General features: G+C 37.3%; 1 long non-coding RNA gene across 1 annotated transcript; it reads left to right on the top strand.

The window, feature by feature from the left end:
* The first annotated feature begins 2404 nt into the window (after positions 1 to 2404).
* LOC121822957 (uncharacterized) lies at positions 2405 to 24455 on the top strand. Its single transcript, XR_013044894.1, has 3 exons — positions 2405 to 2546; positions 6265 to 6349; positions 22196 to 24455. It is a non-coding gene; the product is annotated as an uncharacterized LOC121822957 (long non-coding RNA).
* Positions 24456 to 25062: the final 607 nt, after the last annotated feature.

Genomic DNA, 25062 nt, shown 5'->3' with positions numbered 1-25062 from the left:
AAAACAAATTAGTAATTCAGTACATGTGTAAACAAACAGAAAGATTATAAAGTACTATTCAGGGATTTCTGCACTCTGACTATTAGCACATTACATTCTCATGTACTATCCTACTTTGTTGTATACTGATAAAATAATGATACCCTGGAGGACTCTTACCCAATATGTGAGAGTCCATGTTCAGCTAACCAAAGAAAGTTGAATGTCAGTGTTGCAAGACCCTAGCCTAACACTTCCTTATTCCTCAAGACTCTAAGCCATTCTTTAGACTCTGAAACTAGTAATGTGCATATTTTAACAATTACATACAGGTTTCAAAACATTGTAGTCAATTTTGTAAGACCACTCGGGTTAGATTAGAATTCTTAAACATAAAATTAGAGTAGATTATAGTAGTGAATTAGGAGTAGAAGATCTATGATGAAAAATAATAAATTCTGATTACATTGTCCTCTGAATATACAAGGATTAAATCATTACCTTTGATTCATGTAAAGGGAGAGTAAAATATTTTACATGCCTGGATGTGGATGTGATTGTCTGTGATTGTCTTCTTCTTCTTTTTTTTTTTTTTTTTTTGCTAGTGAAGTACAATGGACTGGGCGCTTACATCCCTGAGAATCTCTACCCTGAAGTGAATGCCAAAGTGACGATTGTAGATGATGTAGTTTTAGGATGTGATCAAGAGGACAGAAGCTCGCGATGAGATAGTTCCCTTATCAAAGAGGACCTAGACATTCTTTCATCTCCTCAGCATGTTAAGATGCAGCAGGAAGATGGAGACCCACCAGAAACTGATTCTCTAGGTACTTTGATCTTAGATTTTTGCAGTCTCCAAAGGAACAAATTTCGGCAATTTATAAGACATTCAATTTTTAAAATTTTTTTGATGGAACAAAGGAATAGGGGCAATAAACCTAATAATCACAGACATATTAGATTCAACTGAATGTTCATCTATTCCCCTTCATTGTCTCATCTGTTCATCAGAAGGCCACTGAGACCATTGTAACCATTAGGAATGACAGTCCCCAAGGCTTTCTTGGCTCATTGAGCATGGAAATAATGATATCTATTTTTGAGTTACTTTAAGTTATTCTTCTCCTAAAACCACTAGCTATAAACAAGTCTTTCTTCCATACACTTAGAGTCAAAACTAGAACAAGGGTGTTTTCTACTATATTCTTTTTATTTGACATGTAATTGGTAAATTTAATTTGTAGCTGAATTAAATCATTGAAGAAGTATATTACTAAGAGAAGTTTGAACTTCTTCCAGAATGAGTTAATTTCTTATGTCCAAGGAAACAATAAAACCTCTATTTTGTAAGTAATTTTACATGTACTATACTTAACTCTAAAGAGATTGTTACTGTTAATGAAATGCAAAGAAATCATGATATAGAATATAGTTATAAAACTCTGAGAACTCAAAGTCTTATTTGTAAATCAAGAGTTGAATTTGATTATTATGTCTTTGCCAAATATCCTAGATTTGGTAAAAAGCCCTATCTTATTATAATTTCTTTTAATGTGATTTCTAATAATTTAAACAGTGTAACATCATACATAATACATGTCAGTGCACTGTGCCAATATAGGATGTGCTATAGCTTTACTCCTCTTTTATATTTAAGATGTATGAACTCAATACATCCTGTTACCCAAGGCAGCCAGGAAGATATTTGTGAAGAAATTTAGCTCAGTACTCCCTCTCTAAGTTAACTGTTTTCCTGAGGTTTTGAGACCATTTCTGAGCTCTGATTAGGTTACTATAATATATATAAGTATATATATGTATTCATATATATTAATATATTTATACTTAAGGAGTCAAATCTCACTAAGTAAAAGAGACATCAAAGTTTTATAATGATGAAGTTATTAAATGAAATATTGTAAGCAAGGAAGAGCAAGCTGTGGCAAAGTAAGTGAGCAGAAAATAATTTAAAAGACCTACATAAAGGAACATTACTATATACCTTTGCCCAATATGAAGTCAAGCAATAATAAATACATAATAGTAATACTGATTGAAGGAAGTATGTAGTCTAACAGACAGTTTATTGTGCCTTTGCTATAGAACCTCAAAATATAATCAAAATTTTAATGATACTTCAAAGTTCAAGATGCTTTCAGAGGTGCTCCTTCTCTCCCTTTATTTAAAAAGCATTTGAGGAATTTGAAAGCTCTGGAAAAAGAAAATACAGGCTGGCAGGAAGAAACCCCATCTTGTTGGGTCTCTGAAAGAGCGGAGGACTGAACACTTGTAAACACGGTACCTTGAGCAATAGTTGCCTTATGGCTTGTAGTTTGAGGCCAAGAATAGCATGATAAACTTAGAATGTGTTTATCTCTTGGCAGCTTCATTTTACTTGCAAGCTGGAAGGGACAAAGACCAACAATTTTCCACCTACAAAGTGCATCTAAGCTGGCAGCAAGCGCAGCCACTAAGTCAACTTGAGTCTTCAGATCACAGCCCTTCTCAAAGCCAGATGGACAGCTTTAGAACCGGAGTGATTCAGCCAATATCTCAAGGCATTTACGGTTGTAATGTCCTGGATTGGGATGTGGGGGTGGGAGGAAGCTTTAGTTTGGAGGCTTCACATACGTCTAGAGCTATTTTAAGAGACAAGCAGTATGTGTGCAAATTTGTATAATGCCTTGTTCCTTGCTAGTCGAGAACAGGTATGAAGGCTTTTAGCATTTTGGAAAATTTGTGTTTTCTCTCAAAGATAGATATAGCTAAGCAAGTTTTTTTTTTTTTTTTTCAGTTCTGTTTGTTGTGTTTGGGGTTTCTCTTCATCATCTTTCATAATAGTAAAAGCATTGTATCTGTTTCATTCACTGATATAAAAGTCAGTTATTTGATGATGAAAAGCCAAGGTAGACTTCTGAGTTTTATTTTAAAAGTGCTTAATTTAGGAGCAGAATTAATTATATGAGGTGTAGTTGAGAAAATAGGAGCTTGGATGTTGTAATTTTCAAGACTAAGCAAAGGAACTTCTTGTTACAAGGTTTGAGACATCTGCCAGAGTTGGGTTATTTGTGTTTTAGGGGTGTTATGTTTCAAATTACAGAGATATTTTGAGTTCATAAAACAAAATTCTTATTTTAACCCACTGGATACATTTTTTTCCTTTTAATACAATTCTCTTCTGCTTCAAAACAAAACTAATTACCCAAAGTTATTCTGAAATAGTGATACTTAGAAAGTGAAGATAAAACCTTTTGGTATAGGGAAAGTTAATTTTATGGATGCAGTGGGTTCTTGTTTGAAAATAAATTAAAAAGATAATTTATATTATCACAAAGAATAAAGAGAGGATTTTGTACCTTTCAATAAGGTAATCAAACAGAAAAAATAAAATAATTTCAAACTGAAAATTAAAATTGACTGATGTTTACCCAGCCCCCAAGCCTCTGTTTATGATATGTTTCATGTGGAACAAGACAAATGGCATTTCATACTCTACAAAAGAACTTTACAAGTTTTACAAATTGCGAAAAGTTTATTTGTGAAAAGAAAAATTAGTGCTTGTAACAATACATACTTAGAAATAAATTTTGAGTAGCCCTGTGAATGACTCACCTTGATTTTTTTCCAGACAGTGGCAATTGAACATATGAAACATACATATTTAACACATTTAAAATGCCCCAAGCAAAAGTAATGTGATGGAGCTTACCAAATTTGAACTAGGTTGCCTTGCTACATGTCCAGAAGAATTGCTTGTTTTCTCACAAGTTATTTATTTCCTATGGACTTCCACCACACTTGATGTTAGAGTTTAAGTCCTCATAAGAGTGGATAGCAGTTTTCAACTTGAATTCTTGCATCCTTAATTTGTTTCAAGGACTCATCCTACTCCGGGATTGTGTTACTCTTTTCTCTGTGCTCTTAACTCTTCCTTCCTCTGGCTCTATCGCAGCGCTATATAGGAGAGCTCTCTAAGTTCTAATCTGGGTTAATAAACGGTCACACGATGGAACAAATGGAATTTTGTCACTCTCCAATTATGAATCAAAATTCGCGTAGAGCTTCCTTACTGTTAAAGGTGAATCAATTCTACCCAAAGGGGAACTGCTTAACTAAAATTTGTGGTTCTTATCAAATCACGATTCTTCTGTATCCGTGTTTAAATGACGTGGCATCTTATACAGCTGATGAAATCAGAACTGAAACCTTTTATTAGGATTAGTAAGTCACAGTGCTTATGTCTTGTTTGATTTGTAATGTTCTCTCTGCCTGCTATCACGCTTGTTTGGTTATCTAAATACCGGAGAAGTGGCAGCTTCCAGATAAATAGCAGCGCAACTCCCAAAGAGAAAACTGCTCAATATGAGTCAGAACCTAGGCGGAAACAAGGCGACCACAATGCTTAAAATAACTCTCAAAATATTTGTCAACAATAACAACAACAAAATTGCCGGAAATGGGCAAAGAGAATCAGTCATCAGGAATTCGCTTCCCATCCAGTCGCGTTGAATGCCGGGAAACTACTCCCAGGAGAGAAGGAATGTTGGAATGCTGGTAATGATTTTTCTTGAGCAGTTCTTGGGAAAACATGTTCTAACAGAGCTAAAGAAAGATTTAAGATCAAGTACAGAAACAAAGTGGATTGTAATAGGACTCAGTGATTTCATCCCTAGAAAAAGGAGATGTATCAGCACATGTTGTTGAAGTCACTGCACACCGGGAAAAGAAGAGGAAATTCTGCCCATGTTCATAGAGCATGTTGTCCTAGCCAGGGGTAAATCACAGAAAGTAAAATGAGAAAACACATTATGGTGGTGATGATGCCAATGGGATTCAGTGGTCTTGACAAGATTTGATTTTCCTGTTTACCTGGACTGTTTGGTTGAGTTGCTGCTATCTTCATGTACTGGTATATAGAAACTTTAAAAGACTGAAATGGTGTGGTGGTGGCACACACCTTTAATCCCAGCACTTGGGAGGCAGAGACAGGCTGGCGGATGTCTGTGAGTTCGAGGCCAGCCTGGGCTACAGAGTGAGTTCCAGGAAAGGCTCCAAAGAAACACAGAGAAACCCTGTCTCAAAAAAAAAGACTTTCAGTCTTGAAAAGTGACTTCTATCCTTGAGGCCAAGGAACTTCTCCTGACAACAACCTCTAACTTAAGACAGGGTAACCCAGTCCAGCAAGGCGGAATAAGGTGTCTGGAATGAAATCCGCTGCTTTCCAGTGCAAGCAGCCAGCAAACAGGTTCCATTTCAAAGCTTCTTGTTGCTGAACAGACAGCACTAAGTCCCTGCAGATTATTTTAGCTGTCACTGCCTTTACACAAGGATTCCTCAGGTTACCTGGACATAGACCTTTGGTGACACCCGGCACAGGTCATCTCTATTTGTGTATGGTGAGAACCTGAACCCACCAATGCAGATAGGTCACTTGGCCTTAGACCAAGGCACTGTAGGAGGTTCACACATTTACCAAAGCGTCTCTCTGGCTGGGTTTTATGCTAAGAAAATACTCCTTTCCCCAGTAATATTTACGATGCTTAAATTCAAAACTCAGAAGCACAGGAGACAAATCTCAAATGCTGTTAAGGGCCTGATTTTTTTTATTTCATTTTTGTAGAGAATTTCACCCCAATTTTATATTCTTCCTTTTTGCCTTATTGACTCCCCGACCTGAACCTGCTTTATTGTTTTACCTTATATGATGCCAACAGAAACAGAGAAACAGCAGTTCATGTAGAAAACACCAAATCTTTAAAATTACTGGAATTTAATTCTAATTATATTCACTACATTTATAAGGACTTAGGACACATTAAAGCAGTACCAGAACGTCCAATAAGTAGACAAAGTAATCCAGTGTTAATTAGTTGAAGGTAAATCTACTTCCATTTGCTAATCTTGAAAAAATTTACATTAGTTAATGGTGGATAAGTGGTATTGCCATCTTTGTACTATTTCTGAAAAATTATAACATCATATTTTCTTCAAAACATTATTTAAAATGTTTAGTCTCTCTTTGTTAAAATAGAAAAATATATCTACAAATACACATACATCAGGAAAATATTTTCATAAAGAGTATACTTCATTTATTCATACATTTATATATATATATATATATATATCATTTAAAACCAGTATATTTTACATTTAAGTATATGTTTAACAGTCTCATGAAAGTATTTTGATACCTTCAGATTCTGCATCTCTGCTCTGAGATCTTTATTACATGATATTATTTCAGTCTCTTATCTCCATGCCCATTGACTTCTCTATATACAGCTCACTACTAAGTCCCTCTCCACTTCGACCCTAAGTGGGATGAACAGATATGCTGGCCCAGCACAATCCTGGTTTTCCAACTATAGTAAGTAAAATAATATTCACTATATATCTGAGTGAATGTCTTCTATGTCTGACACAGTCTTCGTAAAATAATTTAATGCTTAATAGGTTCCTTTTCCCTTCAAGTCACTCATCTGAAATCACTCTGATTGGTAATATGATGATAACAAATAAACAGTCTTCAGTTTTTATCTTGTGTCCATCCATTTATATTAGCAAATAATTAAGAAGAGACAGAGTAAAGTAACTGAAATTATTGTGAGGGGGAAAAAAGGAGTACTGATAAAGAACACTTTGAAGGAAACTCTAATGATTAATAAATTTTGTATGCAGTGATAGCATGAAATTTTTGGAAAAGTGCATATTTGTATGGTGGAAATTTTTACCTATTCATCATTGTAAAATGAACTTTCATACAGTTAATCTAGAACCCAATACCAAGAAGAAGGACAATGCATGGCCCTCTAAGAGCTAAGACACACCCAGTCCTCTAAGAGTGTCTCTGTAAGAGCTTCATCACTGGTTCACTGCTGTTAACAACTCAGTGTTCTGCGTGTGTAAGGAGAAATCACAGAAAGTATGCAACATGAGAAATTCTTTGCACCATTTGTTGACTTCTTAATATGCCTGGAATTGTGCTGGACAGTTATCTTATTTCATCCTAAAATATTGTTCTAAATTAGATATTCAGCTTTTGTAGAGAAATTGGAGTTTAAAGTCCTGTGGCTTGACAAGGGAATAACTGTATCTGATTTGTGTTGAAGGGACAAAAGGAAAGAACTACAGGTTGCTGGATGGTGTCTCTAAACATCATTCAAGACAGATCTGCAGAACAGGAAATGACACAGGACAGCTAGTAGATCACATGAACGGAAGGAATAAAGGACAAATGTTTGATGTATGAGCTTTAATGTGCAACTAATACTCAGAGAAATGTAAGGTATTGAGCCTTATGGAAGAGAGGGCATTATTCCCGGAAGGTTGACTTTTGGTACTTGGTTAGAGGAAAAGCAGAACATCTCATCATGACTGTGAGGAGAATTAAAACTTCAGGCTCTTTCCACAGGGATGGGTATATTTAGAACTCTAAAATATATAATTATTTAAATGATATTATAATATCATTAAAGCTTAATATTACTATATGTTATTAATTATGTTCACCAATGAAATATTTTATTACCCTTTGACATAGGCATTTCAATGTAATGTCATGTTTCTGCCTGATAAGAAACATAATTAAAGTAGTTGGGATTTCTAAAATAAATGTAGCTTCACAGAGATCTGTCAGTATAGTTTTGATGAGTTATACCTCTTCATTTACACAGACATTGAACTGGCTGAATAATCTTCAGCTCTTCCAGATGTGAAGAGGTGTATGTTGATTGAAAGTGTTGTGACAAATATTTCCCATGTGATCCACATGTTTTCACACTCACACAGCACATAATGTGTTTGTAGCTGCACGTTCATGAAAGTGTTAGACACATGGCCACCGTCCTGCGTATTCAGCTTACCTGGTGGCAAAGAGAAGAGGGCATTCAATACTTTTGATTCATCATCACACTGTGGAAGAGGAGAGGAGGGAAGAGATAAACAGAGATGGGTGAGAGAGGTGGAAAGGAAGGATGGAGGGGGAGAGGGAGAGAGGGGAGAGGGGGAGGGAGAAAGGAAGAAGAGAGGGGAGGAGAGAGGGGGAGGAAGAGAGGGGAAGGGGAGAAGAGAGAGGGGGAGGAAGAGAGGGGAAGGGGAGGGGGGAAGTGAGGGGGAGGGAGAAAGGAGGAGAAGGAGAGAGGGGGAGAGGGGAGATAGGAGAGGGAGAGGAGAGGCAGGGGGAGAGGGAGAGAAAAAAGAGAGGGAGGGGAGAGGAGGAGAAATGGGGAGGGGAGATGGGAAGAGAGGAGGAGAGGGGAGAAGAGAGATAGGGAGGGGGAGAGGGGGAGGGAGAGAGGAGGAAAGGGATGGGAGAGAAAAGGGAGGGGGAGAGTAGAGGGGGAGGAGACAGAGAAAGGGGAGAGAGAGATCAAATTAGCTAGAGTATTAAAAGAAAAGAGCAAAACTTAAATCTTAAATTGAGATAATAAGCTGTAAAGATTTGTTTTCACATTTATTAGATAATTAGAGCGAGTGCAGTTCCTTATGTGATATGTGCAAAATGAAAAAGAATTCAGTAATATTTTGAAAAGAATTTTTCACAAAAATATAACTGTGAGCAATTGTTTTAAAAGTAGGAATATGATAAGTATTTTGATTCCTTTTATTGAACGTAGAATTTTTTTCTCATATAATATATCTTGATTACAGTTACCCTCCCTCTAATAGTCCCAGGTCTTCCCCACATCTCCTTCCATTAAGATTTTCATTAGAAAATCTAAACAGGCTTCTAAGAGCTAATAATGAAATAAGATAAAACAAAAGCTAACACACCAAATAAGCAGAAACAATAGAACAAGAAAAAAGCCAAGAAACAGATGCAGATGCAGAGATCCATCAGTCACACACTAAGGAATCCCACAAAAATACTAAACTGGAAGCCATAATATATATGAAATGGACCTGTGGGATAAAAAGAAAGGAAACACACACACACACACACACACACACACACATACACTATAAAGTAATTTTTCTTTTTTTTTTTTTTTTTTTGGTTTTTCGAGACAGGGTTTCTCTGTGTAGCTTTGCGCCTTTCCTGGAACTCGCTTTGGAAACCAGTCTGGCCTCGAACTCACAGAGATCCGCCTGCCTCTGCCTCCCAAGTGCTGGGATTAAAGGCGTGCGCCACCACCGCCCGGCTAAAGTAATTTTTCTTAAAAAAAAAAAAAAAAAACCTAACATTAAACTATGCAAAGTTGCTATTTAGTTGGTTTTCTGTTGGCTATCTACTGCTGAGCATGCAACTTACCCTAAGAGTAGTTCATTTCCCCAGTGAGACTACCTCAGAAAATGGAAAAAAATGAATTTCCCTTTGCAAGTGCTTATCAATTGGAGATAGACTGGGTTAGGGATTGGGGCACATGTCCACTACTTTCAGGTAACCATGCCTTTGCACCCTGTTATGTACCTTGGAGAGCAACATAAACTGGCTCTCTAGATCATCGGGTGCAGACCCTTGCAGACCCTGTGCATGGTATCTCAGTCTCTGTGAGTTCATATCATCATGGATGCTGATGTAGAGGGCTTTGTTTCCTTGCTATCCTCTATCCCCTCTGGCTCTTAAACTTTCTGCCTCCTCTTGATCTCTGAGGAGTGGGATTTGATGGAAGCATCCTTCTAGGGGTCAGCATTCCAAAGTCTCACACTCTTCTCCATATTGTCCAGTTGTGAGTATTTGTTCCCAAGTGTTGCAGGATGAAGCTTCTCTGATAATGGTTGAACAAGGCATTAATCTAAGAGCATAGGAAAATCTCATTAGGAATCATTTCATTGGTACGTTCTTTTAGTAGAACAGTAGCATTTGGTTTTTCCCTAAGTCCCTTGTCAGGGTTCAGTGGTGGAGTCCAGACCCAACCTGTCAAAAGGTCCCTTGAAGGGGGATTGAGGAATGGAGAAGTAATAGTAAGAAATATAGGTGTAGAAAAAGACTGAGATACAGGATAGCTTCGGGAGGGTCCTGAGTCAATACCCAACATCCTTGAGCTTATTTATAATGGGCTTTTTTATACACTAGCAAGGACAGAGGCAAAAGACCTCCCCCTTTCAAGATCAAAGCACAATGTACAACCAAGTATAGATCCTTCAAAACACCTGGGTAACCACACCCCAGGCAAAGCATCTTGTGATTAGGTCTTATACCAAGTATAAGACACTTGGTAACCCTGCCTTTACACCCTATTATACAGCCTTGAAGAGCATCATAAACTTTGACTCTCTGACCTTGAGACAAATTACAAGTTGGAATTTTTGTAGGCTCCTAAAGTCAATGGGCTATCTAGTCTGAAATCCAGTTATCAAAGTGCTGGGTATGAATTCCATGTTGTGCAGTGGGCTGTAAGTCAATCAAATGTTGGTTGGTTTTTCTCACAAGCTTTATGTCATCATTGCACTAGCTTATCTTGAGGGCAGAACCCTACTGTAGAGCGAAGAGTTTGTAGCTGGGTTGCTATTTGTTTCTCCTTTGTTAGTGTGCAGAATATCTTCCAGTAAGAAAGACTAGCATGTAGGGATGAAGGCTCTGTGTAGGTATCAGCTCAACTTCATGGTCAATGAGTTGTGTAGGTGTTGTCTTCAGCAGTATGGCCTTAATGTCAGCTTTTGGAGAGCAACTATAGCCTTGGCAACATTCTAAGTTGTTTGGGGTTCTCATGGGACTCCTTTGACTAACAACTTAATTATATTCAACATATTTCTGGTTCCAAAAACTTCACTTGGTGACAAGGTGTGTCCAGCTGGGGCTCTTTAGTGATTTCATTTAAATCACTAAATTGTGTGCATGTGTGTGTGACCTCATGCAGGATGATTTTTATTTATGTATTTATTTTTTTGTGGTTCCATCCATTCACCTATGTCTTAGTTTGGGATTCTATTACTGTGAAAAGACAGTGATTACAGCAACTCTTATAGAGGAAAAACATTTATTGCATTTTCAGAAGCTTAGTCCATTATCATCATGGTGGGTCATGGTGGTGTGCAGACAGACATGGTGCCAGAGAGGTTGCTGGGAGTTCTACATCTTGCCGGCAACAGCAAGTAAACTGAGACACTGGGTGTGGCTTACATATATATGAGACCTTAAAGACTACCTCCACAGTGACACACTTCCTCCAATGAGCCGACACCCACTCCAACAAAACCACACCTCTTAATAAGTGCCATTTCCTTTGGGGGCCATTTTCAAACCACCACAACCTGTAAAGTTCATGATTTCATTTTTTTAATGGCTGGATAATACTCGATTGTATAAGTGTACCGCGTTTCTTTATCTATTATTCTGTTAAAAAAAAATCTAGTCTGCTCCCAAATTCTGATTATAATGAATGGAGCAGCAATGAACATGACTAAGCAAATGTCTCTGTGGTAGGATGAAGTGTCCTTTGGGTACTCTTTTCCCAAGAGTAGTATAGTTGTGTATGTATGTATATATATATATATATATATATATATATATATATATATATATATATATATATAAACATTGTATAGCAATGTTCTGTTCAGAAAGTCTTCTCCTTTGTCAATGAGCTCAAAGCTATTCCCCAGTTCTCTTCTATCAACTTCAGCGTATCTAGATTTATGTTGAAGTTTGTAATCCATTTGGAGTTGAGTTTTGTGCAGGGTAATGAGTATGGATATACTGGGATTCTTCTACATGCTAACAAGTTTGACCAGAACCATTTATTGAAGATGCTGGCTTTTTTCCCCAGTGTGTATTTCTGGCTTTTTTAAAAAATAAAAACTCAGCTATCCATACCTGTATGAATTGATGTCAGGGTCTTTAGTTCAGTTCCATTGATCAATGTGTCTGTTTTTGTGCAAATACAATGCTATTTTTATTACTATTACTGTGGGATACAATTCAAAATTGGGATGGAGGTTGGAGATGGTGATATCTCCAGCAGTTCTTTATCAGTGAAGGATTTTAGGATTGTTTTAGTTATCTGGTGTGTGTATGTGTGTGTGTGTGTGTGTGTGTGTGTGTGTGTGTGTGTGTTGCCATATGAAGCTGAAAATTACCATTTCAAGCTCTATGAAGAATTGTGTTAGAATTCTAATGGGGAGTACATTGAATATGTAGATTGTTTTTGGTAGGACAGCTATTTTCATTTGATCAATCATACAGATCCATGAGTAGGGGATGGGGATCTTCCAGCTTCTCATACTTTCTTCAATTTCTTCCCTAAGTGTTTTAAAGTTTTTATCATACAAGTCTTTCAACTCACTTGGTTAGAGTTATCCCAAGATATTTTCTAATTTGGGGCTATTGTGAAAATATTGTTTGCATGATTTTTCTCTCAGTCCATTTGTCATTTGTATATAGGGCTACTGAATTTTGTGAGTTAATTTTCTATCCAGCTATTTTGCTGAATGTGTTTACCAGCTGCAGGACTTTCTCCATGGAATTATGAGAGTCGTATGTATATGCTATCACACTTCTGCAAATAAATATACCATGACTTCCTTCTTTCCGTTTTTGTATCCACTTCAGTTGTCTTATTGCTTGAGCTAAAACTTCAAATTCTATATTAAATGGGTATGGAGAGAGTGGACAACCATGTCTTCTTCCTGATTTTAGTGGAATTACTTTGAATTTCTTTCCATTTAATTTGATGGGTTTACATTTGCTTTGTTTAAGTGTATCCCTTATATCTCAAACATCCCAAGGACTTTTATCATGAAGGGATGATATATTTTGTCAAAGGCCTTTTGGAGGGGAGTGCACATGTGACAGTATGCATACCTATGAAAGCCAGAAGCAGATGTTTATTGCTCTTGGACTCTTTCGATACAAGGTCTGTTCCTGAACCTAAAGCTCCCAAATTCAGCTAGGCTGTCTGTTCAGAAAGCCTCAAGATTCTCCTGCTCTTCCCAGTGCTGGGATTTCAGGAGTAGGCAGACCTGTCTTCCATGGATTAAGGATTGTGATTGTACCTTTGTACTGGAGCTTGAGCTAAAGTCCTCATGATGCCCTCGCAGGCACCTTACTGACTGACTCATCTATTCCAGTCACCAAAGGTCATATTTATACATCCAATGTTTCCTTATATCTTTGAGTTGCCACATTTCTCAATCAACAAATATATATTTTATCTTTTATAATTTAGTTACTGTATGAACACTATTTACATAATGAATAACATTTTAATATTTCTCCCAAATTTGACATGTATAATTAAGTACTTGGAGCAGAAAACTAAAAACAATATTGAAGTTTCCAAAAGATAGAAATGCAATACTAATTACTCTAAGCAGATACAGCCACTATTAGTAGAGAAATATTTGAGAGTTTACAACAAATACATAAAAAATATGGAGCATGCTTGCATACATGAGTGTGTGTGTATGTGTGTGTGTGTGTGTGTGTGTGTGAGAGAGAGAGAGAGAGAGAGAGAGAGAGAGAGAGAGAGAGAGAGAGAGAAATTTCTGACTAATTCTACAACTACAAATTGTAGACGCGCATCACAATGTCTTGGTTTCATTTAATATTACTATAAATGTAGAGGAGGAGTGGACAGAAGGGAAGGAGGAGATGAAATAGATTCAGAGAGGAGACTAGTAGTAGCAAAGGAAAATGTAAAGAAGAAAGAGTGGGAGAGGTCTGAGAGCAGGAGGTGGGAGAAGGGAGGAGAGAAACAATCATTCGCCAGTTTGGGGCGGGCTGCTGGCCCCTGGAGGGCATTTCACCTGCGTAACCATGAAGTGGGAAAAGAACATATTTAGTCCCATCTCACTGACTACATTTCTTTTGAAAATATCTACTTTTCAAATGCTAGTTAACAATTTCATTTAGTTTCTAATTAAAATTCTGGGGTTTGGCTTTTGTCGAGTTGGGGGAAATGTCCTAAAGTGGTTGACATGAAGTATGTTTGTGATACGTTTATGGTAAGCTTCTTCGTGTGTTAATTTTAGTACATTTTTTCAGCAGTGCCATAAAAGAATAATTTCCATACTTTTAACTTACCCCCTCTTTTCCCTCTTCTTGTTTTGAGACAGTCTCCTCAAGTAGCCCAGGCTAACCTTAAAGTTATGATCCTCTTGTTATGCATCCAGAGTACTAGGATTATAGGTAAATGTCACTGTTGCCAGGAAAAGACACTCATTTGAAATGAACAATTAATGGATCTCTACTAAATGTAAAAACCTCTATAATTATCCTTACATATAGGTATTAAGATAGTCTCATCATGTCCCCTTTATTTCTCATTCCATTTGCAGGTTATGGAGCCAACCCTAGATAATCACTAATATTACTCCATGTCTTCATAAAATTGACTTCCTTACCATTTCCTATAAAGAAACAATATAAGATGTCATCTTTTTCATCTAGTTTCTTTCTTTTAATATGTATCTTTATGTGCCGATTTTGAAACCAGTACACGAGGCCCTAAAAGCAACTTCCCATAGTGTCCTCAAATCAGTCCTCTGCAGGCATGAATGATAATCACACTTAAAAGTAGAATTCCTGAGAAATTCTTTAGGTCCATTCTTTCTCCTTGTCTCCTACACTTTCCCATGGAAAAATTATGTGTGTTTTAAAATTATGTCAAAAATATGTGTGTCAATAATATGATTTTCATTATATATGTAAAACTACTATATTTTTTCAAGGGCACTATCACTGTGTGCTAGGTAATTAGCATAAAATTCTTCAGTCTTAAGAAATATAATTCCAGAAATCTAACTGGATTTTATTTCTCTTCCTAATATCTACTTTCCTTTGTGGGTAGAAAAAACATTGAAGTGCACCTGGAAAAGTGGGTATGCAATAGATTTTAAAGACTTGATTAACACCTGCTTAAATATTTTCTTCCAATCTTTAATTAAACAGTTAAGGTAGGGTTTCATTTTCTAGATATACAATCACACTGATTCAGAATAATACTCTACAGCTGCTAATTTCCCTTTCCAAAGAGAGAGTTACACACCAAAAAGGTTTTCACCCTCCAAATCAGAATGCTGCAATAAAGGGTTCCTAGATCTCTAAGAGAATGGATGTCTCGGGGTGTCCTATCCTTTTTTCTTGTTTAAGTGGCAATGCAGCTATATTTTATCTCATGTTTTTATTAGTAAACAGATGGGCAAAAAAAGGACAAAATAAACCACTAGAAGGGAAGTCAACACAAAATTCACTGGGAATCTTTTCTTCTAAGTTAAACTGAAGAGAAACAGCTATGATTTTAGCTAAGAGGGCCATTAAAGCCAGGTGCGTTGTGCTGGTTCCAGAATAGTTGAAAGTTGCATCTAAGTCCTTGTAATTGTGAGGGCAAACCTGGTTCATCAAGGCCAGGCAGAGAGGAGAGTTAATTTTCTGAAGAGGGCAGTGAATTTTCCCAATCCAGTCTCTTAATAGATAATATCAAACGCAAGGGGAAGGAAAACAAAAGATTATGAAATAAGTTTGGATAGTAGAAAAGAGTTCTGGGATGACAAGAAAAAGTGGGTGGGGAGACTGGGAAAAGCAACATTAAAATCATGATACATGGAAGTGAAGAACATCCAGTGATTCAACCCCGCCCATAAAATTAACACCAACAAAGAGTGGAGGTCCACCTTCAAATGGCCCTCCGGCTCCCTGACTTACCACACACACACACACACACACACACACACACACACACACACACACACACGGGGAGGGGCAGGGGCGAGGAGGTTCTGTTGAGACTACTTCCTGTTGCTCATGTGCATATGTATTGAAAGTTGACCACTTGGGAATGGATAACCTGTCACACTTCATGTATAGAAGATGCTATCTCAAAGCAAAGGGCTTGGACCCCTGGTCTATTCTCTAAACTTTAACTAATTATGGATATCTCCAACAATCTCCCTGTGCTACAGAAGAAAGCTTCTTTGATGAGGAGTGATAGATTTGTCTGTGGGTATAAGGGTAAGGTTGTAGAATTCAGGTAGGAATTATACTGGATTAGGAAAGTGGCAGGAATGGATTCTCTTCTAGGCTCCATGACCTCATTGGCCATGGATAGTTACATAGGTTTCCAGTAACAGAGATGAACTGCCTCGTACTGAGAAACCTTACGTCCAATTAGACAGCTGTCTGTTACCCTCTGAGACATAAATGCCACTATTGCACTCTTGGGAATGTCTTGCCATGTTAATCATTGCTGTGGTTCATAGTCTTTACAGCTGGGCAGAACTATTGATTGCCCTTTCCCTAGGCAGCTTATGTAGCAACTTTGGGTACTCTGAGAGCTACTTAAAGTCTCATGAAGGAGACTTTAAGGTCAGTATCGTACCAATTTCCCAAGCACTGTGTCTAAAGTGTGTGTGTCTTCAGCAACAGAGTCTTCCTTTCAAGTTCTAGGAGGCAACCAAGGGCAAAGGCAATAGTCTTCTCTGTTTGGGAAGTCTCTTCAGCTCTCCTAGCAACACGGTGAAGAGAGGGTTCCCAAGCTGCCGCTGGATTTTTATTGATCTAGTTCTCCCGAGAGGATTTTCACCCTAGGTGTCATTGTTACCCTAGGTGTACATGAGTAAATATTTGTTTACATGTATGCATAGACATATTCTCCTATATTATACATGTACTTTGTACTTTCAAGCATCTGCCTTCCCAGTTCATAGTCGATTATCCTCGAAAATGGCTTTTTTCTTTGAAAAGAATGTCTTTATGTCTGTCACACACTGACATACCCACCCCACTCCACTTACATAGATAGGGAGTATGATTAATGTTAGTTTTTTAGTTCTTCTGAAATTAGAACTAAAACATTTCACCCTTCCCTCTCCTCCCTCCAATCCCTCGAATACACCCCTCCCATTTTCTTTCAATTTTTTTTTAGTTGTTTGACTTTTTGTTCAAATAACTAGAGGAAACTGGGGAAAGCTGAGAAACAGAGCGACGGCCTTCTGGGGGAAGGCCACACCAATGGATTGTCTGGTGCCAAACAATCAATCCTGAAAAGACAACAACAACAACTAAAAAAAAAATACATGCATACAGGTAGCATCAGACAGACTGAACAGGTTACATTTATGAATATATATATATGTGTATTTGTCTATATATTGTATGTAATAGCTATTAGTGAAAAGGGGAATATGCAATTGTAACATTCCTTTTCATTTTGAAAATTATGGATATGAATTTTTTCTTAATTATATTAATAAAATGATGAAAAGCCAACATACCCCTCATATTTTTTCCACTTTAACTTTTTATTGATTCTCTGTGGATTTCACATCATGCATCTTGATCCCACTCATCTCTCCATCCCTTCCCATCTGCTCTCTACCCTTGCCACCCCAGCTAGGATAAAACAAAGTATGATTCTGGGTAAATCAGCCCTCCATCTCTCCCTCATCCTCAATACCAGAGCAAGCTCTCCAGCACCACCCTGGGTAGTTCATCCTGCTGTAGTAAACAGCAAGGGGCAGGGCCATTCTCCTGCTCTCATGTCCTCTGGTCAGCTCACCTACACTTTTACCATGCCAGCTCTACTGTGTTGCTCAGGTGAGCTACACCAGTGCTGTAGGTAGTGAGAGGCAAGGCCAACTCTCTCTCGTTTGCTCTTGTGACCTCAGGGACAACTCTCTCACCTGCCACAGGCCTTGAGCGGGGAGATGGTCTTCTCTCCCTTGCCCATACCACAATAGGGCAGATGATGGGCCGGGACCAGATCTCTCATGCTTATCTTCTTGGGGCGGGCTGACCCTTGCCCTTGTCATTGGGGCTAGCTCTACTGTGTTGCTCTGGTGAGGTGCTCACTCTCCCAAGTGCTACTCTGATGAGGGGCAGGGGCAGTTCTCTCATCTGCCTCGGGTGGCAAGGGGGGAGGAGGAGGGCATCTTTCCCTCACTATCAACAACACAGGACAGATAAGGGGTACAGGGCCAGCTCTCCCACTCTCAGGACTTCTAGGCAGGATCACCAGCTCCCTGGCCAGCAGAGCCAGCTTACTGTGGTGCCTAGGCATGGTGCAGAGCCTGCTCTCCCAAGTGCTGCAGCTGGTGAGGTGTCAATCCAGTTCACTGGTTCTCATGACCTCAGGGCCAGCTCTCCCACCTGCTACATATGGTGGGTTATAAACCTCATATTAATGATTAGTAATGTTTTAGAATACAATCCAAAGCCTAAAATCACTAATGTTAGTAAAATAAGTGGCAAATACTCACAGAATAAATAAATTATGCAGCAAAGTGAATTTTATATATTAGAGATATTTACATTTTAAGTTCATAATACTTGAATTATTGTTTCCAAAATATTTTTAACTATATTCTTTCATGTGGATACTATCACATTCTTGATCTTATTGCAATAATTATAAAACCTTTTATACAGCCTTGTGGCTACTTGTTTATCTCTTTGGTTACTGCAATGCACTATTTAACACAGGAAAATAAGAAATTGGTGAAACGGAGAGCAGGAGAAATAGGAAGATGGGAGAGAAGAAAGAGAGCATCTAGGGTGTAAATGCATGGTAGTTTCATTCCATTTTTGAGATTAATTGTTATGACCAAGGGACAAATGATTGGTGATATGTTAATCATATCTATTTTTTCTAAGTGAAGGCTTTCAAATTAATTCACACTTTTAATCCCTTGAGGTTATGATATATGGGTGCTATACAGTTTCTGAGATTCATTCAAGACATCTTCAACATTTTCCCAGTACAAAGTATTCACTTTCTCTTCAGTGCTACTATACTTTTCAAAAACTATACCTTTCTTGACCGCAGCCTTAAATGTCCTCATCTGTCCAACTTTCGAGTTTTCCACAACACTACATACTAATTTTCACTCATAATTTTCATAGCAAACTTGACTTAAAACAGATAATAATTTCTACATCACAGGCTGAATGTTGTCAAGCTCTGGAATCTCTTCCTCCCGGTGATTTTTCCCATTTTTTTTCTAACCTCTGTATCCCACCACTTTAGGGCAACAAAAAAATACAGGCAAGTTCTTTGCCACAGTGTGACACAAAGGACCTCTAGTGAGACTTCTAGGAGTCTTCACTTCCTTATAAAACCTTATAAAGACATTATTTACTACCTACATCGCTATCAGCAGTATAGTTATCTTAGGGTTTTTATTGCTGTGAAGAGACACTATGACCACAGCAACTCTTATAAGTGAAAACATTTAATTGGGGTGGCTCATTTACAGTTTCAGAGGTTCAGTCCATTATCATCATGGAAGGGAGCATGAGGGCATGCAGACAGACATGGCGCTGGAGAAGTAACTGAGAGTCCTATATCATGCAGACAACAGGAAATCCACTGAGACACTGGGCAGTATTCTGAGCATAGGAAACCTCAAAGCCCACCTCCCACAGCGACACACTTCCCCTAACAAGGCCACACCCACTCAACAAAGCCACACCTTCTAATGATGCCACTCCCTATGACCTTATGGGGGCCAATTACATTCAAACTACCACACAGGTCATCTATGTCCTCACCAAAACTGTCCATTAAACTCTTTCCAGCATGCCAAGCTTTTTGTAAATCTTATTCTCCAAACTTTTCCAAATTCTTCCTGAAAACTAGATTCATGGGATTCTGAAATACATGGTCAAATAAGTCACAAGCAAGAATCCATTTGTCATAACAGTTTTACTTGTTTAACATGCTTCTGTCACTGGAAATACCTCAAAGTCAACTAAGGTAGGGAAAGTTTATTATGGCCTTTCAGAAGTTTTTTGTTCTCAGCTGCCTCCATTGCTTTTTTTTTTTTTTTTTGAGAAGCACAAACAATAGCAAGATGTGTATGATGGAGGAAATCTGTTCATTGTGCTTTACAGGAACAAAGAAGATGAGAAAAATGAATGAAAGTATCTGGAGATACTATAGTCACACTCCTCTCAGGCACACTTCCAGTGAGTTCCTCTAACTAGGTCCTATCACTTAACAACACAATTAGCTATGAATGGAAAAATGGATTAAGTCCTTAATACAGTCAGCACTTTCATGATCCAGTCCACAGATAGGGACCAGTTCTCTAACACTTATGCCTTTGGGAGATATTTCACATATATGTCACAGTAGTTGGTAATCTTCAATTTATATTACTCTGAATAAGACCAGAGACATATAATCCTTGGACTTACATTATTTATTTTTAATTTGGAAAGAAACAAAACAATGACTAAGAGAAGAACATTTTTATCATGATGGGTACAGCATGAAGTTATACAGTCAGACTTCTGCATTTCACCGTGGCTCTATTACTTACTCACTATATGACCGTAGACTATGTCATCTGATCACTAGGTGCCTCATTATTCATTTAAAATTCTATAGGGGGTAATAATCATAAATATCTCATATGATGGTGGAAAGGAACGTGTTAGTATATTTAAAGGTCCTGTGCTGGCTAGTTTTATGTCAACTTGACCAAAGCTGGAGTAATGTTAGGAGAGATAACATGAAAAACAAAACAAAACAAAACAAAAATCATCCTCACCAGACTTGCCTGTGGGCAAGCTTGTGGTGCATTTTTCTAGTTGGTTCTATGGGAGGACTCAGCCTATTGTGAGTGGTGCCAGGCCTGGGTAGATGGTCCTTGAGGTGTTGAAGAAATCAGGACTAGTAAGAGCTAAGGGACAATCCAATAAACAACATTCTTCCATGGCCTCTGTATCGGCTCCTGCCTTCATGTTCCTGTTCTGCTTGAGTTGTTGCCCTGATTTCCCTCAGTGATAGATCGTTTCCCAAAAGTGTAAATGAATAGATCCTTTCCTCCACAAGCTAATTTGGTCATGGTGTTTGATCACAGCAACTGTAACCTTAGTTGAGACAGGTCATAATATATTACTGGGCATACATGGCCTATGAAAGTATGCAGTACAGATAACAGTTAATATACAGACAAGTACAGTATTATTTCTTTCAGTAGTATTACAAGTATGTGATTATTTCATTCCTTTTTAAATATGAAGTTTGATATAAAAGCTATACATTTATTTCAAATTTCTATTTCTATGATTTTATAATGTCTTCCATCTTAATTATGACAGTTGAATTCCTATATGATAGCATGAAGTTGCATAATAATATGTAGTTTATAATAAGATTCTTCCAAGAAGTAGTGAGTTATTCAGTTCTAGTACCAAAAATGCATGCATGAATCCAGATCTAAAAATTCATTGAAATAATATCATAGTATTTGAAAACTTCCTATGAAAACTGTTTTATACTATGCTGATTTAAACATATTTAAGTGGATTATAGAAGACTTTTTAGACTTATCAAATCTTTCATCAAAAATTCTTTCTAAAGTAAAATCTAATTCTATTATAAAAACTTTTGCTACAAACTTTCTGTATTAAAATAAAATTTAATTAATTCCAAATCACTTGAGAGTAAATTAATTCAAGGTGACACACTGGTAAATGCTATCAATTATTATGGTCATAACAATTATCTGAAAATACTATGAAGTACTTATGTAGTGTTTCAGCAAAAAAGTAGCTAGTGGTCACAGAAGCCTAGGGCAGTCAAATATGTGAAACAGTGTGATGGACTGTTCCTTCAAACTGGTTTGAGAGTTACTCTCCACTAATCTATGAACCATAACTGAAGGTAATCTAGTATTTTGCTATTGATAAATACAAATAACTAAAATATTAAATGAAATAGAAATGACTGAAGGAAGGAAAATATCAATCACTTAAAAAGGTATCTGATCCCTATGTGAAGTGTGTGTATGCTTGTAAAGGATATTGTTTACATTTCACTGATACTACTTATGGTAGGCACATCATCTTAATAGTGTAAGCAATAGGCATTTATTGCCCATGGATTCTGGTGACTAACCCCAGCACAGAAGAGTACTCTACAAAGAAAGCAGCCTCTCACACTTTACAACTTAGATACCTATAAATCATGATAGCCTTGAACCTTTTGGTAAACTCTTTGTAAAGCCTCACCCCAAAAGACTCATCATTTTTCTTCCTCCTCAAAATCAAACACTAAGAAACATATTTTGAATTTTAGTAAGCTGCAAGACACTTTTATTTTTGTCATTAATAAAGTATTGACTCTTTTCCCTATTATTTCAACAGAAACAAGATGATCATTTTACTGTACACATCATTGTGTTGTGTTCTATACAGACAAACTAATCATGTATTTATGCTGTGTATGTGGTATGAATTTCTGAATAACAGCTGATAACCATATTCACATGATTCTCTCTCTCTCTCTCTCTCTCTCTCTCTCTCTCTCTCTCTCTCTCTCTCTCTCAGCATTGTGATGTGCGGTCCTCTAATGAAAATCTGAAGCTTCCAAGGCCAAAGTGAAGAACAGAAGATAGATTCAGAGAAGTGCATCAGTGTCCTTCTTTCATTCCTTTGATATCTTCTAAAATTATTTTTGTTTGTTTGAAATTATAGTATAATTACAAAAATTCTTTGCCCACCTTCCAAGGACAGCAATAGTAGACATGCTCATAGCATGAGGGGGAAGCCTGGGAAGCATCAACCCTACACAAAGAACTACAGGCAACTAAGGAATGCTGAGTGTCAGGAACATTTTTAATACTGTATTGAAAAGAATTAATTTGCTATAATTGTTGTTCTTGATAGATCAAGAATGATATGCATTGTATAAAGGAATTCAAGATAGATTTGTGTCATCTAACAGCTACACCTGAATAAATGTGAACTTGGGGTCAAAAGAATGACAACCCAACCCAGCCTGTGGGTGAGCTTGTCTAGCTCTCTTCACTGGGAATGCAGGAACTCGGAAACGTTCTTAAACTGAAACAAGAACGTACTCAAGATCTACAACAGAAGGGTTTTCTCCGTTCCTGCTGGCATCCATTTAAGTAGCACTTCTTCTCTAGATTGAAACTGTGTTTTAAAGAAAACTAAGCATGTTTCAGATTGTGAGATGTGTTATGGAGAAAGACACTTGCTGCCAAGCCTGATGACCTGAGTTCAATCCCTGGATCCCACATGGTAAAAGGAGAAAATCTATTCCTGCAAGCTGTTCTCTGCCCCCTGCATGTACTGTGGCAACCCCTGACACACACACACTAACTTTATGAAATGAATAAATCCCTTGAAGAAATCAAGGAAAAAATTAGAATAAAATTAGAAAAAGCCAAGAAAACAAACAAATAGGCACTTGAAAGAAATGAATAAAACTCTTCAAGACCTGAAAATGGAAATAAAAATAATAAAGAAAACACAAACTGATGGAATTCTGGAAATTAAAAATTTAGGTATGTGAACAGAAACTACAGATACAAGCATCCCCAACAGAGTAAAAGAGATGGGAAAGAGGATCTCAGGAGCTGAAAATACAGTAGAATAAATAGATATATTGGTCACTGAAAATGTTAAATCTAAAAAATTCCTAACACAAAACATCCAGGAAATCTGGAACACTATAAAAAAAAATCCTAAGAATAATAAGAACAGAAGGAGAAGAATACCAGCTCAAAAGCCCAGAAAATATTTTCAACAAGATCATAGAAGAAAATTTTTCTGACCTAAAGAAGGACATGCCTATAAGGGTACAAGAAGCTTATAGGATATCAAATAGATTGGACCAGAAAAGAAAGTACCCTTGAGAACATATAAGCAAAATTGTAAACGTTTAGAACAAAGAACAAATATTAAAAGCTGCAAGGGCAAAAAAGCAAGTAACATATAAAGGCAGACCTATTAGAATTATACCCAGCTTCTCAGTGGAGAATCTAAAAGCCAGAAGGGCCAGGACAGATATATTGCAGACTCCAAGAGACGATGGATGCCAGCCCAGACTACTATACCCAGTAAAACTTTTAATCACCATAGAAGCAGAAAACAAGATATCCCACATAAAGTCAAATTTAAACAATATCTATCCACAAATCTAGCCCTAGTATTAGATCCACTAGTATTAGAAAGAAAACTCCAACCCAAAAGGTTAACGACACCTACAAAAGCACAGGAAATAAATAATCTCACACCAGCAAAATGAAAAGTAGAGAAACACACACACACACACACACACACACACACACACACACACCACTACCATCAACAAGAGCAAGTAAAAAGACAAAACAGGAATTAACTATCATTGGTCATTGATATCTTTCAATATCAATAGACTCAATTCCCCAATAAAAAGATAGACTAACAGAATGGATGAAAAACAAGATCCATCTTTCTGCTGCATTTAGGAAACATAACCTCAACATCAAAGATATACATTACCTCAGAGTAAAGGACTGAAAAAAGATTTTTCAAGGAAATGGATATAAAAAACAAGCCAGTGTAACCATTCTAATATCTATCAAAATTAACTTCAAGACAAAATTAACCAGAGGACTAGGGAAGGACACCATTATTCATCAATGGAAAAACCCACCAAGATGATTTTTCTGTTCTTAACATCTATGCCTCAAATACAAGGGCACCCATGTTTATTACAGAAACATTACTGAAACTTAAATCACACATTGACCCTCATACATTAATAACAGGAGACTTCAATACCCGACTCTCACCAATAGACAGGTCATCCAGAATGAAACTAAACTGGGAAATACTGGGGCTAAAAGATGTTGTAAGCCAGAGAGAGAGAGAGAGAGAGAGAGAGAGAGAGAGAGAGAGAGAGAGAGAGAGAGAGAGAGAGAGAGAGATAGATTCACTCAAACACAAAAGAATATACTTTCTTCTCAACACCTCATGCAACATTCTCTAAAATCGACCACATACTGGGTCACAAAGCAAGCCTCAACAGATACAAGAAAATTGAAATAATACCCTACATTCTATCAAACTACCATGGTTTAAAGATGGATTTCAACAACAACAGAAAGAACAGAAAGCTCACAAACTCATGGAAACAGAACAACACTCTACTGAATGACTACTGGGTCAGGAAGGAATTAAGAAAGAAATAAGACTTCCTAGAATTCAATGAAAATGAGTGCGCAACAGACTCATATTTATGGAACACATTGAAAGCAGTGCTAAGACTTAAGTGCTTGTCAGGATGGCTAAGATCAATAACACAAGTGACAGCTCCTACTGGTGAGGATGTGTAGCAAGGGGAACACTACTCCATTGGTGGTGAGAGTGCAAACTTGAATAACTACTAAGGAAATCAATATGGC

The sequence above is a fragment of the Peromyscus maniculatus genome, chromosome 15 (assembly GCF_049852395.1).
Source record: "Peromyscus maniculatus bairdii isolate BWxNUB_F1_BW_parent chromosome 15, HU_Pman_BW_mat_3.1, whole genome shotgun sequence".
Lineage (NCBI taxonomy): Eukaryota > Metazoa > Chordata > Mammalia > Rodentia > Cricetidae > Peromyscus > Peromyscus maniculatus.
Note: the sequence above shows the minus strand (reverse complement) of the source record. Positions and strands in the feature narration are given on the sequence as shown.